The sequence below is a fragment of the Ambystoma mexicanum genome, chromosome 2p, assembly GCF_040938575.1.
Source record: "Ambystoma mexicanum isolate Mex_15411 chromosome 2p, UKY_AmexF1_1, whole genome shotgun sequence".
NCBI classification, from domain to species: Eukaryota; Metazoa; Chordata; class Amphibia; order Caudata; family Ambystomatidae; genus Ambystoma; species Ambystoma mexicanum.
This window is the reverse complement of record NC_090923.1, coordinates 580,473,739-580,487,939: the sequence shown is the minus strand read 5'-3', so window position 1 is coordinate 580,487,939 and position 14,201 is coordinate 580,473,739.

Sequence of the window (14,201 nt, the reverse complement as noted above, 5' to 3'; positions counted from 1 at the left end):
TTGAATCCTTCTTCTGTGTCTTTGGCCAGCTGGATGAGTTCCCAGCGCGTTATCTGGAGCCATTTTGCATTTGCTCACGCTTGGATGCTTGGAATGAGGGATGCGAAAAATGTCTCTGCTGAAGTAAACAACTTACATTTGTTAGGGAGTTGCGCCAAAAGTTCTAAGGATTCTGCAGAAATATAGTTTGATGATCTCTGCTTTCGGTACATTGTGCTTTGTGGCTGCTCTTCGGATAAAACGTCATATGCAGGGGGTTCTTCGTTTTTTGACGGGGGTGCCTAGGACATTTTTGCTGGCACCCTCGGATGTGGCTTTCTGGTATTACCATTAGGGCTGAATGCAGTGTTGCCAGAGCACAGGTGCCCCGCCATGACTGTGGAAGGTGTAGGTACGCCTGTTTGCCACATACCCAGTAAGTGTCCATTAACTCTGCTGTTCCTTTTTTCATGTCTGGAATAATGAGAGTTTTGCTAAAGAACTTGTTCGTTCCTAAGGGCACTTTGCCTTTTCTGTGGAAGCACAGTTCATAAGATATTTCACACTGCACCTTTATCGGTTTCACGAGAGCTGTTACCCACGTTAGTTTGGCGATGTGCTGAGACCAGATTGGAGCGCATGTGCTTCTAATCCATTGTAGCTTCTCGTCTGACAGTCCTCGCAACGCCTCTGCCTTACACGTTACTTGCTTTCATGCCATTTGTTTTCAGAAAACAGTCCCTTGGATCATAAAGAAAGGCTCCTTGATACAGATTACTCCTTGTGGCTTGTTATAGCAGGTTTTCTCATTTTGCAGCATTTGTAAGGTAAGAGTCTGTGCTTGATAGGTGCTTTTAATTCTACACAGTGCAAGATGAAGTAGATACTGGGCCTCTGCAATAGGCGCCTCCTGTGGTACTAACACTTTAGTTGTCCCAGAGGCATGGTGAATCAAAGAGCACACACAGCAGCTTTCGTTGGTAGCCTGCTTTGCCATTGTGCTCATGTCTGCGTACCATTTGTTGGGCTGATGTGGGTGTCGTGGATCTTCTACTGTTTCTAAACCTAGACCCTGATATTCACCATACCTTTTCCGTCCCGCCCCCATTTCCTGCCTCCTGGTCCCCCATGGACCATTTTGGATTTCTACTAATTCCTGGTATAGGATTGGGAATGTTCCATCTATTACCTTCGCCCCCTCACATCACGTTTCTGCCCACCCAGTTTATCATGAGCAAGTGCGGGTGTCTGGTTTTCTTCATTTACATAGTAAATGCTTGAGGTAGTTTGTGTGGGTGTATAGAGGTCATCATATGTCAACGTTTATGCATAAGGGTTGGGGTCATTCATCTCATACACGTTAAATTCATGCTTGTAGTAGTCAGCTATGGAATAGTTCATCAGTGGGGCTCTAACAGTTTTATTCTTATGCATGGTGCGATTTCTGTAGGAACAGTATGGCACCACATTAGCTTAAAACGGTCCCCTACTAAGTGGATCCTTCTTGTATTAGTTTTACTCCTCCTTCCCCTTCTTTCATATCAATATATATGAAAGATATTGCCCAATATAACGCTAAGCCAAATAATAGAGTAAAGAAGAGAGAAAGAGAGAGAGAGAGAGAGAGAGAGAGAGAGAGAGAGAGAGAGAGAGAGAGAGAGAGAGAGAGAGAGAGAGAGTACATTTTTGCAATTTCTGACATATGGATTTTTTCCATTTTACGAGTACCATTCACTTTTATATACACTTATTTTATTGTTCTATGTACACCTTTTCTTTTCACTTATTGTACTTCACTCCTCATTTTATTTCTCTTTTTTTATCTTGCTTTGTATTATTTTTCAGCATCATTATTAAGTTACGTTTGCGTTGTTCTTTCCTCAACATTTCTTTCTTCCTCCACTGCAATGCTGTTATATGCTTTTCGTACATCCGATAAATGGATCCAGTATTTTAGACCCTTTACTTTCACTGCAGGGGGTGTACAGTAAACTACCTCATATGGGCTGTGAAATCTTAGAGCATTCCATCGCTGCACAAAGCTGTGAACATATACCGTCTCCCCTAGTAGTACATTTGGGCTATCTCCTGCCGGAGTTACTGTGTCACTTTCACTTTCTCGTGTGAAGGGTGGGGTTGTTTGCTTTGCTATTATCCTTGCTGCTCTGGTCAATTTCTTTAGGTAATCTTGGAATTCCTTTACCCAGTACTGTTGCTGTTCTGTGTGCATCTGACATCCTTCTTAGAGGTGATATTGGCGTGTGCGTGCGCCTCCCTCTCACTATCTCATGGGGTGACAGGTGGTGGTCTCTGCTTCGCTGGTTTCTTAATTCAAACAGTGCCAACAGCAAGCAGTACACCCAGTATTTCTTTAGGGTGTGGCACGATTTTGACAATCTGCTCTTAAGAAGGCCATTGATTTTTTCCACAATCCCATTAGCTTGCAGGTGATAAATCAACCATAGTTTGTGTTTTATCGCCAGCAGCGCTGTCACTGCTTTGAATATGTCGTTGACAAAATGCGTTCCATTGTCAGATCATATGGCATCACAGATCACCCATCTGTGAAACACTTCTCTCCCTAAGAGTTTTGCCATGAAATTTCGCATCCAGGTGGCCACAGGGTCCCGCTTCCACCCAACGCGAGAAGGGGCAGAACACCACAACGAGATATCGTGCCTTATGTCTGCATAATCAATATGCAGTTCACAGAATGGTCCAATGGGGCGGGGCATAGTTTCTCTCAATGTTCTCACAGTCATTCCTGATTTGTACGTTGGACATGTTGTACATTCTTTTGCCAATTTTGCCACGTGTTCCTGCAGCCCTGGCATAAACCAATTTTCCTGTATGTTGGCTGCTATGTGTTGTCTCGCAATGTGTGCGGGTAAGTGTAGTTGCTGGAATGCTATCTCTAATAATTCTACAGGCATTACTACTTTTCCTGTACAATTTTGCTGCCAGAGGAGCTCAGTGGATGACTGGGTACACCGTCTTTGAGTCCAGAGTTCCCGTTCCTCAGGTGGGGCCCTTTTTTGTAACTATGTTATTTGTGAAATTGGCATTGAGTTGTAACCATCATCTTTTTCTTCTTCCGCACTCTTTATTACAAATTCCCTTTATACCTCTCTTTCTAAGTAGGCCTCTTTGGCGGCAGCGTCCGCTGCCGCGTTTCTCAAGGAGATGACGTCGTTATTGTTAGTGTGGGCCTGGCATTTAACCAGGGCCACCATTGTTGGTTCTGTTAATGCTTCTATCAGCTCTTTTAGAAGCTCAGCATGTGGTACCGGAGACCCGTCTGCCCTCCGGAACCCTCTCCTCCCCCATCATGGCAATCCTCCATGTACTGTTGTTGTTATATAAATTGAATCTGTGTAGATGGTTACTGCACACCCTTTTGCTGTGTGTAAGGCTTCAAGTAGTGCTACCAATTCTGCTGCTTTCCCTGAAAAGTGTGCTGGCAACAGTTTTAGTACCATTATCTCATATTCCCCTTCTTCCAGTCTCACTAATGCTTCCCCTACGTGTTTCTTTCCTGTATCTGGGTGTATTGACAAATGACCCGTCTACAAAATACACTTCTCCCTCCTCCAGGGCATTCCGTTTGCTTTGGGCATGTCATCATCCTTCCCCCTCTATGTGGTACAGTAGTGGTTTTACATATCTTCTATGATACAGGCCTCAGTAAGGAAGATAGCTGGGTTTACTGTTTTGCACCGCACTATGGGCCTCATCACGAGTTGGGTTGTAGCCCTTAAACGGGGTGGTAACTGTATTACTGTCACATTTAAGGGCTGGCCCTGTCGCGAGTTGGGCGCTAAATGGGCTGTTTACTCAAGCTTTTTTCTGGTAGTGAAAATCCCTGTTTTCAGCTGTATTACAGCCGGCTGTATTAGCCCACAGTAGTAGCACCAAAAATTCCTCATTGGATCCAATGGACCCAATCAGGAATGGGGATTTTCTGTTAAGGCCCAACCTGTGATCCGGTGGTAATACCACAGGACCGGTCGGTGCTAGGGCTATTACAGTCGGCGGTATTACAGCCGGGAATACAGACCCAACACGTTATGAGGCCCTATGTGTATGTTTGTGCTGGACAGGATAATCTCACATGCTGTAGCTCTCTGTGTTGTCAGCGTGGACTTTGATCTTTCAAGGATGGCAAACAATGAATGTACAACAAACAACGTTACTGAACATCCCATTACAATTGTGGCGCTTTTCTCAATCGCAAAAGCGGCAGCTGCAAGAGTCTGTTTGCATGCGAAGTGTCCTTGCATTACCGCGTCAAGTGTTCCACGGTAGTATGCCAGAAGCTTGTGCCTTAGTGACGTTTTTTGTGTCAGTACTGCTGTAATCGACATTCCATCACAGCGTGAGAACAGGTAGAACTCACTGTCATAATCAGGGGTCGCTCGAACCGGTGCTGTTGAAATTAAGTCTTTAAGCGTGTTAAAGGCTTTGCTAATTTCTGGGGTCCGTATCAGTTTTGTGTTTTCTCTCTGTGCTTCTTTTAGTGCCTGCAATAGGGGTTTCGTGTATGCTGCATAATCCAATATCCAGGCTCAGCAGTAATTGCACATGGCCAAGAATTTTTGCATTTCCTTCACTGTGCTTGGTTTGCTGACTGCACGCACTACTACTGCCCTCTGGTATTATTCTCTTACCATCTTTTGATATGAGTTGACCCAAGTACAACACTTCAGTTAGACATTACTGTAATTTTTGTTTGTCTACTTAGTACCCCTTGTGGGCCAGCAAGGTAAGTAATATTATCGAATCAGTCCTGCACTGTTCATCATTCTCTCTGCAAATTAGCAGGTCATCCATGTACTGAATAATAGTGCTTTTTTTGTCAATGTTCCTATGGTCTTCATGTAGTATCCTGCTACTTGGACTTTCGCAGTATTACTGGGGAAAACTACAATGCTCATACCTTTTTCCCCCCCAGGGTAAATGTCGTTAGGTATTGTGATTCTGGGTCCGGTGATACCGAGAAAAATGCATTTTCCAAGTCTGCCACTGTGAAACATGTCGCTGACATTGGGATGCTGCACAGAATGGATGCAGGGTTTGGGACAAGTGGACATTCTTTTTGTATGATGTCATTAAGAGGCCTTAGATCCTGTATCATCCTCCAAGCCCCGCCTTTCACTTTTTTGATAGGATAAGTCCAAGTATTACAGGGTGAATTTGATGCACAATAATACCTTCCTCTAATGGGGCATGTATTGTTTCTTTTATCCATTATTATTCCTCTCTTGATAGTGTGTACTTTTTTACACAGGGTAGTATTGCACCCGGTTTTTAGCTTTATCTTAAATGGTGTTCCTCCTGCAGGAGTCCTACGTCATGGGGCCCTTTTGTCCACAGTATGGAAGGTACTTGTCGCATGCCTTGATCAAACAATGTTAGCGGTGCACTGACAATGGCCATAAGGTGTGTTGTCTCTTGTCTGTGTTGGATCATTATTTCACATGGAATGGAAATCTCCATTAATATTTCTCCGTCAGTGTCATTGTCAGTGAACAGCTCCTCATCTAATAGGTCACATAGCGCTATATTTGGGTCTGTGCACAGCACTGTTCGCCAATCACACCCATGCATGCCCATTCCAATTACTGTGATTTTTTGAGCTGATACTTCCACTGCATGCAGATCTATGGACACTACCGACCCGGGCACCACCTCTGGGGCTGCTACGGGGCGAAATACAAATTCTGAATGTACTCTGCATTCTTGACATGTTATTTCTGGCACTACTCTTGTCAGCACCTGTATCCCCTGCACAAAAATGTCTGGGTCAATGGGTATCCCATGAGCTGTTAGTTCATTGGCTTGTGTATGTATTAGCAACATGGCTCTCATGAAACATATCCCTGGTGTTGAATACACTATCCCTCTATCTGTAAAAAAGATGGTCATATTGAGCTAGCTGAAGATGTCCCTCCACAGCAAATTTATGGGCGAATCTTCATAATACAACAGGGTCACCCGCACTGTTTTTCCCCCTACTGTTACATCCAAATATTCAGTGTATGGAACCATGACCACTGCCCCAGAAAATCCCTGTGTCTGCATTTTTCGATTTGAAAGCAGAAACCGGCCTTCTTTTAGACAAGATTTTTCTGCTCCTGAGTCCACCATGAAGAAATACTGTTTGTTTCCTATCTCTGCCCCCACCAGTGATTCCTCGTCTGCATGGAGGGTCATTGATAGTACTGGACACGCAAGTGCTTTCTGTTTGTTGTCCAATGCTGGGTGTCTCATTGTTTCATGATTGTGGAAAACATTGTCTCCCACCACTGCTGTTCCTCTGAATGGTGCCGGTGCGCCATTTGCTGTCATGGCAAATGAATTGCCATGTGCAGGTGTCATGTGACTTTGAAATGGTGGGTGTTGCTGTGTACCTTGCAGGGGCGCTCTGTGTTTGCATGCATACCGGGGATCTGCTTGTTCTTCACGTCTATGTCCTCCCATAGGCAAGCCATAGCAGCTACCTGGGTGGGGCTGGCCATACTGTTGTTCATTTTGGTAAGGCCCCATGGGGCGGTTGAAACACTCTCTTGGATAATTGCACCATCTACCCCAGTTCCAACACACTCCTCTGTACCCACCTCTTCCTCCTCTTCCGGCCCTTCCTTGCCATTTTGGCCCTCTGTACTGTTCCTTGTCGGCCCATTTTCCTTGACCATTTGCTGCCCAATGTGTTTCCATTCTTGCCATTCTTGCCTGTATTGCTATTGGCCTCTCCTCCCCATCTCCCATCCGTTCTGTGGGGTGGGCAGCAGCTACTGTTGCGACCTTCACCAATTTCGTTTGTACTATTTCGGCTTTGTCCGCCAACCTTTTCTGCACTATCTCCTTTTCCCTCTCTTTGATCCTCCGAAAGTGGTGTACTATGAAGCTCTGTGTTTCTGGACAGCCTTTGGCGTCTATCCCAGCAATTTTAATGAGTGCCTTTTGTACTTCCTTTGGGATGCCCTTCTTGATTATGAAGTAGAAAAGTGAGGTGGATTGGTCCCAAGCCATGCCTGTCTCTGCTCTCCACATATCCTGCACCTGAAGAATGTAAGCTGAAGCATCTTTGTCCTCCCCCATGGTGCACTGCATAACTGAATGCAAATCGGGAGTATCTGGGAATGTGTCCCTCAGTGCATCCCATACTCGGGCCCTCACAGTGTTGAAGGATTCTCCATCATGGCAGTCACAATCCAATGTTACCCCGTGTAACCCCACATTCATCCACATCCTATTGGCCTGATAGCCCACTGCGGAATCCAACCAACCTTTAACATCACTAATTGCTAGGGAGACCCCGACTGTATTTTTCTCAAATGCGTATATCCACTTACTTGCTCCCCCTGAAAGTGAAGGTAATGTTTTCAACAGATTTGCTTTGTCCATTTGTGACCATGGGACATAATTTGGCCTCCCTGCCCCCTTGTGTATCAATGGGATCTGTAACTTGCTGTTTCCTCTTCCCATACTCACAATGACTCCTTTTGTCCCTGTTACTGGCCCCTTTCCTATCCTATTTCTCAGTCTCCCTTGACACCCCTCCTCATCTCCTTTTGTGCCGGTTGATGAGCCAATTGCGGTGACGCTCCGCCTGATGCCCCACCTGTCACTTCACCTGCTCCATCCCTCCCTTTCAGATGACACACTTTCTTGTCCCATACTCACCTGCTCCTCTCCTTGCTCTAGTTGTATTATTCTTGTGGGGGTGTCATTAATTTGAAATAAAATCTCCCCCCTTTTCCAGTCTTCACCCACTACGTTCACTGGAGTACCAGGCCTCTGGGGTGATGAGGCATGCTCGCCCCTCTGTGAGGGTGTACTCTGCTCACAAATCCTTCTTATTCATGCTAGTTCTGCTTGTGTCATTGTTAATCGTGTCTCTAAATCCTTTGTTAGCTGAACTGTATTCAACAGACGGGTGTACATTTGTCCGAACAACCCTTTTGGATCATATGGGGGTGGGGCTGGAGCTGTTGCCGGAGTCACGGGGGGGTGAGTTTGGCTTTGATATATATCTAGGGTCACTACATCCTTCTGCAGGTTTTGTTAACATTGGGTAGAGTCTTATAGGTTCTATTGGCTTTTCCTTACTCGCCCCCTCCCCCACACTGTTATTTGTTGCCTGGTGCGATGTACCTTGGTCCTTACTCTTACTTAGGGGTATTTCTTCAAACAACCTCCATAAATCCAACACTTCTCTTCTGTTTTGGAACGATTTGCTCTTGTAGTTAATGAACAAATATGTTGCTACCATGTCTAGTATTGACTTATCAAATGACTGCCTTCAGGCCATACCTGGTGCATACCTTCCCCTTTCATTTCTGTTTGTGATATTTTTAAATTTTTTCACTGTACCTTGGTAAACTTTGACATATATGCATGAGTGGCGTTTCTGCCCCCATCGCGCCTTAATTGTGGCCTATGGTGTGTGCATGCAAGTATGGACACTCTAACATCAATTTCAACGATCTCTTGAGAACAATACCCTTTCTTTTTCTTCAAAATTATTTCAATGCTGTTTATGAAAATACTTGTTCTTCGATTTTCAATTACCACATTATGTCATTACTGAACCAAATTAAACTGGACATTGACCACATAACATATAACATCCAATTAGACAGATGTGACATACATAATGAAACATTAAACGAAACGTTATACACAACCATTAAAACATGGCCCGTGTCTGCCTGCTGTCCCCTATTTTTCCCCCTACCCTCAGTACACCCAGAATCTCCCCTCTGTCCTGGCCCCTTCTGGACCACCCTCTTAGAAACACAAAAGGAAGAAGGAAAAAGAAAAAGTGTTTCTTTTTTTTTTTTAAACTTTTATTTTTATCGGCAGAGGTTCACAAGGTACAAACATAAGGCAACAAGCATAAGAGACATATAAGACATAGAGGTGCTTACAGGCTGCCTTGTCAACATTACAACAGTGATTACAATGTTTTGCGAGTAAAGGAAAAAACCTGAGGATATCATGGTGCAGAAGTGGTGGCCGGGGACAGACAGGACTCCGACCCGCCCTCGGACTGATTATTGAGTTATGTGTTAAATTCATTCCAAATGTTCTTGGGACGAGACTGGGCCGGCAGCATGGACAGATAGTCCTCCTCGCAATTCCGCGACCATGTTAGCAGGCCCAACCACCTCTGCGGGGTCGGGGGAGAGGGACACCTCCAACACTGGAGTATGCACTTCTTGGCAATCATACAACTAACATTTAAAAACTTTTTCAGGCGTTTAGTTTCATCAGTACTCCAGACCCCAAATAGGACTGCAAGGGGATCGGGAACAATAGTGGTTTCAGATACTGCACTAAGTGTCTTTAGGACCCCGTCCCAGAAACTGAACAAGTTCTGACAGGTCCAGAACATATGTAGATGATCTGCGTCCGCGGCCCCGCAACGTGGGCACAGGCGCGTCTCAGAACGAGCAAACCCCGAAGTCCTGCGCGGTGTATAATATAGCCTATTAAGGAGCTTATATTGCATGGCCCGGAAGCGGAAGTTGAGAGAGACTTTTTGGGTGTGGAGACACATGCTCTCCCATAGTTCATCAGTTATCTCTAGACCCAGTTCGTCTGCCCATTTGTTGCGAGCACCAAGGACTGGAGTAGAAGGGGCGTCCTGCAGGATATGATATAGTGATGAGATGACGCCCCGTGCACCGCCCGAGTTAGCAATGTACGCTATAGCTGGGTTGTCAGGGGGCTCGTCAGGGAAAGAGGGCCACCTAGAGCGGAACGCTGCGCGGAGCCTGTAGTACTGGAGGGTCTCTAAGGGGGATCTAGTGTGACCCGGCTTCCAAGTCTGGGGGTTTATGAATTTGCCCTCTGGATAGAAGTCCGATAGTGCCCTATACCCCAAAGCCTCCCAGTGGCGGGCCAAGGCAGCGTCCAGCGTGGGCTCTAACCCGGGACAGGCCCATATGGGCAGCCACTTGTAGTACGGGGAGGTCCCCTCTGATGAGCCCAGTATGCGTGTCCAGGCAAACATGGTCGCAGCGATGGGATCAACCGGGGAGTCCGGGGCGTAGTGTCGCTGTAACACTAGGGACATTAAATTAATGCCGGCAGTTGCCAACCGTTCCAGCTTAACATGAGGGCGCACCGGGGCGCCAGGGTACCAATGAGTGGCATATTGGCCTTGGGCCGCCAACCAGTATGTAGCAAAGTCAGGAGCAGCAATACCCCCTCGTCTGTATGAGAGTGCCATGTCAGTCCACTTCTTGCGGACCGCACCTGAGTGCCAGAGGAATTGTGCGCAGAGTGTGTGCAACTTAGTGAAATATGTCCTCCCAGGCCAAACGGGAATGTTACTAAAGGTGTAAAGGAGCTTAGGGAGCAGAATCATCTTAATCAGTGACAGTCGACCTGCCACGGACAACGGGAGAGTGCGCCATCGTGAGATTTTAGCCTCAACCAACTGCGCCAACGCAGAATAATTATCGGTGAGTAGGGTGGATTTAGTAAGGGATACATGTACGCCCAGGTATTTAATGCCTTCAGGGGCCCAGCGCAGGGGATATTCGGAGACGGGCTGTATGGTGGATTGAGTGAGCGGGAAGATCTCCGACTTGGAATAGTTAATCGTAAAACCGGAATGGGTGCCAATGCGGGTGACATCTCTCAATATGGGATTGAGGTGAGTTGTGGGATCTCTGATATAAAGTAGGACGTCGTCTGCGTAAGGGGATATAATTTCAGGCTCCTCTATCAATCTTATTCCCTTATGAGAGTGTTTTGAGCGGACATAGTCCGCCATTGGTTCTATCACTAGTGCGAAGAGAATTGGAGAGAAGGGGCAGCCCTGACGGGTACCTCTAAATAGCGTGAAGCCCTCGGATATCAGTGAGTTAATTCGAACCCGCGCAACGGGAGAGGTGTACAATAGTCTAATAAACCCTATCATGTTTGGGCCAGCACCCATTGTCTCGAGGACCAGCCACATGTATTTCCAGGAGACCATGTCAAAGACTTTCTGGGCGTCCAGCGTAACCGCCACCGCCTGGGCGTTCTGATCTATGCGGGACATGACGTTGAACAATCTCCTGATATTGTGGGAGGTGGACCTGCCCGGGACGAAGCCCGCTTGGTCCTCATGCACCAGGTACGTCATGATTGGCAAAAAGCGATTGGCAATGATCTTAGCAAAGATCTTTGTGTCAAGATTCATGAGGGAGAGAGGTCTGTATGACCCGCACTCATCTTCAGGCTTACCCGGTTTGAGCAGCACCGTGATGACCGCTTCACGCATGGAGGGGGGAAGGATGGAGGCCCGGAGAGCCTCATTCCATACCTCAAGCAACCGGGGGGCCAGAATAGCTATGTGCTCCTGGTAAAAGTCTGCGGTTAGCCCATCCGGGCCGGGCGCTTTCCCTTTGGGCAAGTCGGAGATGGACGACACTATCTCGTCTAGCGTAATCGGGGAGTCTAGCTGGTCCCTGGTCTGCTGGGAGATTTCTGTAGTGGGGATCTGCTCAAGGAGCTCGCGCATACGTTGGTCAGTGTGTTCTACGGGTCTGGAATAAAGGGAACTATAGAATACTGTAAATATGTCTAGAATTTCCCGGTCCGCCCACCGAGCCTCACCATTCCGATCTTTGATGGAAGAGATCTGTGTTCGGCCCGTCTCCCCCCTTACAAGTGTCGCAAGCGTTTTCCTGGGCCTGTCGCCCTCCCCATACCTCCTCGCGGCCTGAGGGCGGCTGAAGTAACGGACTTCGGAGGTGGCCAGTGTGTTATATACCTGAAGTTCATCAGAGATTTGGGCAAGAATGGTGGGGTCAGAGCCGGTAGTGTTGAGCTGCTCAAGTTGTTTCAGTTTGGTCTCAGAGCGCCCCAGAGCAGCCCTAATGGCCCTCAGTACCCCGGCCTCCCGGGAGATGGACATGCCCCTTATGTATACCTTGAAGGCCTCCCATCTGATCGCGGCAGTCGTGTCCCGAAGTGAGTTAAGTTCAAAGAACGATCCGATGTCAGCTAGTATTTCGGACTTAAACACGATGTCTTTTAGGGCTTCGGACTTGAAGCGCCAAGTGCTAGCTGTTGGAGCAGGAGTGCCCAGTCTTAGGGATAGTGTGATTGGAGCGTGATCAGAAAGCGTGCGGGCCAGGATGCCCGCACCCTCCACCCCGCCCATTAACTCGCTGGAGGCCAAGAACAGATCTACCCTGGACGAGCTGTCATGCACCGATGAATAGTAGGTATATTCCCGCTCCTGGGGATGGAGAGTTCTCCAGGCGTCACAAATATTGAGCGACTGCATATGGCTCCGTAGCCTACGTGCCGCGCGAGACAGTGCTCTGGGACCCGTGGCAGTTCTGTCCAGAACAGTATCCAATATTAGGTTCAGATCCCCTCCCCATATGATATGCACCCCCACAAATCCCAGAAGTATGGTGGCAATTGTGTCAAAGAATTCCGGAGAGTCCACGTTGGGACAGTAGGTGTTAACGAGCAGATATTCCCTGTTGGCTAGTGTGCAGTGCAATATAACGTAGCGGCCTTCGGGGTCGATGTAGCTTTTATGGAGCCCACACTTAATTGATTTGTGAATAATCGTGAGAACCCCCCTAGACTGCGTGGAATAGGAAGTGTAAAATCTAGCGGGACCCCACGACGGGGCAACTACCCTTGGTATAAGTCCATTGGAGTGTGTCTCCTGCAAGAGCAGGATTTTACAGTTATGCCTGTTGGCATATGCCATAATCTTGCGGGCTTTGGTGTGGTTGCTCAACCCCCGGACGTTCCAGGACATTATGACAGTAGACACTTCAGTGGTAGCCATCCCCATCTGCAATCTTCATCCTTAATGAACATCCCAACACAAATGACCATGTGAGCTCCCCAAGTAAAAACAGCGTGTGCGCTTGTGCCACCTCAGAATGCACCCCGCGAAACCCCTTATGCCTTTTTGAGAAACAACCCCAATTCCACCCCCCACCCGCACCACTAAACATGAATCAGTAGTGTAAACATCACCCACCCCTGAAAGCGCGCAGATGGGCCAACACCAACCTGGCCCACGCTTCCCCAAGGCCCAACGGGGGCCAACACATACCAACAAAACAGAAGAGAACAGTGCAATCGCAATGGGGTACGCCGTTGCCACGCACTAGCACGCTTAGAGCCAAATGGCTCTGTTGCAAAACGAACAGTGGCAATAGACTCATAACGCAACCCCGGACCCACAAGGCGGGAAGCCGGGGATCGCACACGAGCCTCTGCGGCTCTCGTGACTACCTCAGCAGTGTCAACAGTTATATAGCACCCACCGCCTGTGTCCCAGAGTGGGGCACTGGACCAGTCACAAAGAGGCAAGAAATCTACCATTGTGAAATTAGAAGAGGAAGAATAACAATAGGGTAGCAAAATATTGTTACATTGGTTTCGCATAAGGCAATATAGAGGTCCCCAGAAGGATGGGCGACTGAACACCGTGGCCAGGGCAGTCGGCAGATACATAGACCGTCCCAGAGGGGGAGCTGGCCCCAAATCAAATCTCTGGGTCACATGCAAGCGCCACGCCTACAGCAGGTAGCATGATAGAGTGTCCCATCGTAGCCAGCCACCCGGGCATACCCCGAAACAGCGTGCACTAAGCGAGGCCCAGCTCTATGACACAGAAAATGTGCGGGTGATAACAGGGCCAGTCACCGCCCCCCAAGACAACCAGCCACCGAGGGATACCGGCGTAAAGGACAGGTCTCGGCAGTGTGAGAGCTAGGTGGCCAGTACCAACAGTTCGCGACTGACCCCCGCCACAGGCGAGCGCCGCCGGGAGCCAGGGCGACTCGATGAGCCGAACAGTGTAAACGGTAATAACTTGTAATTACAGAATCAACAAATGTAGTCAATAACCTCACTCCATGACACCCAACTATCATTCATCAGCGATGGCATCTCCAGGGCCCTGAAGCGGTATCTGCATCTCAATAAACTTTACCGCCTCATCAGGGATGGTAAAAAAATAGAGTTTGCCCATGTGGGTGATTTTGAGTCTAGCAGGAAACAGAATGGCATATGGGACTTTGCGCTCCCTGAGCATCTTCTTGACGCCAAGGAACTGACGCCTCTCCTGCTGCACAGCCATTGAGAAGTCCGGGAAAATTCGGATAATATTGGCCTCCAACCGCAACTCCCCCTTCTCACGTGCCAGGCGGAGGATAAGGTCTCTGTCACGATAATTGAGAATC